The sequence below is a fragment of the Nanorana parkeri genome, unplaced genomic scaffold, assembly GCF_000935625.1.
Source record: "Nanorana parkeri isolate BGI_ZX_2015 unplaced genomic scaffold, ASM93562v1 scaffold1200, whole genome shotgun sequence".
Taxonomy (NCBI): Eukaryota; Metazoa; Chordata; class Amphibia; order Anura; family Dicroglossidae; genus Nanorana; species Nanorana parkeri.
In genome coordinates, this window is record NW_017307468.1 from 372,022 (window position 1) to 372,923 (window position 902).

At 52.0% G+C, this 902-nt stretch overlaps 1 protein-coding gene across 1 annotated transcript in view; it reads right to left on the reverse strand.

Moving 5' to 3' along the window:
• DCTN1 (dynactin subunit 1) overlaps window positions 1–902 on the reverse strand; it is a 133,549-nt gene that overhangs the window by 8,021 nt on the left and 124,626 nt on the right. The window lies entirely within an intron of this gene.

Here is a 902-nt window from a genome sequence, read left to right on the forward strand (position 1 = left end):
GCCATACACCCCGCAGAACCTGCTTTAGAACATCAGCAGGACATTTTGTTCACCACCTTCACCCATCGTACTTTTCTTACAAGTTTGGACAGAATTCAAGTGACTAAGACCGTTCGCCACAACACCCACACAGCACCCATTCACATTCATCTGAGAAGTCTCACCGTCCTGTTATCACCATTATTTCCACCTCGGTCCTCCACGCCAACGCTCCAGTGGACGAATACGGCCCTGCCGCTCAATAATCCTACCACAGCATTGTTCCTGTACTATAGCGTGTGCTCCCACATGCGAGTTCCGTAACGTATGCTCTTTGTCCTATTCTACCATTGCGCTAGGTTGAGGCGCTTCGCTCTCCTTTTTGTTTTCCTAACACCTATGTTTTTGGAATGGGATGTCAAACACGCCTGTATAGATGTGATGGTCGGGTGATGAGACATTGTATGTGCATTTGTACTTGGGATATACACTGAGTGGCCAGATTATTATGACCTTTGTTGGGCCGCCTCGTGACTCCACGGGATGATGAAAGGTGATGCGAGGAATCTGACACGGCACTGTTGCCCTTCTGTTGTCTTGTACCAGTCTTGCCCCTCCCCCGTTCTGCCCTAACATTGACTAGTCGCTGACGGCCACAATTCGCACGTTCAGACCCAGATTTTCGGCTGACAGTCCGGTCTTTAACCTCTTGCCGTCCGCCCGTAGTAAAAAAACGGACGGACGGCACTGCAGCATCTGCGGGTTGCCGTCTCCAGACGGCAATTTTTTTCTGCTCGCGCGCGCCCCCTAGCGGGCACGCACGGGCAGAAAAGACCCGCTAAATGCACACACCCGTTACCGGGTGTTTCACATATAGGCGATCGGCGGGTCCATAGCCCGCCGATCGCCTATATGTGCTCGTT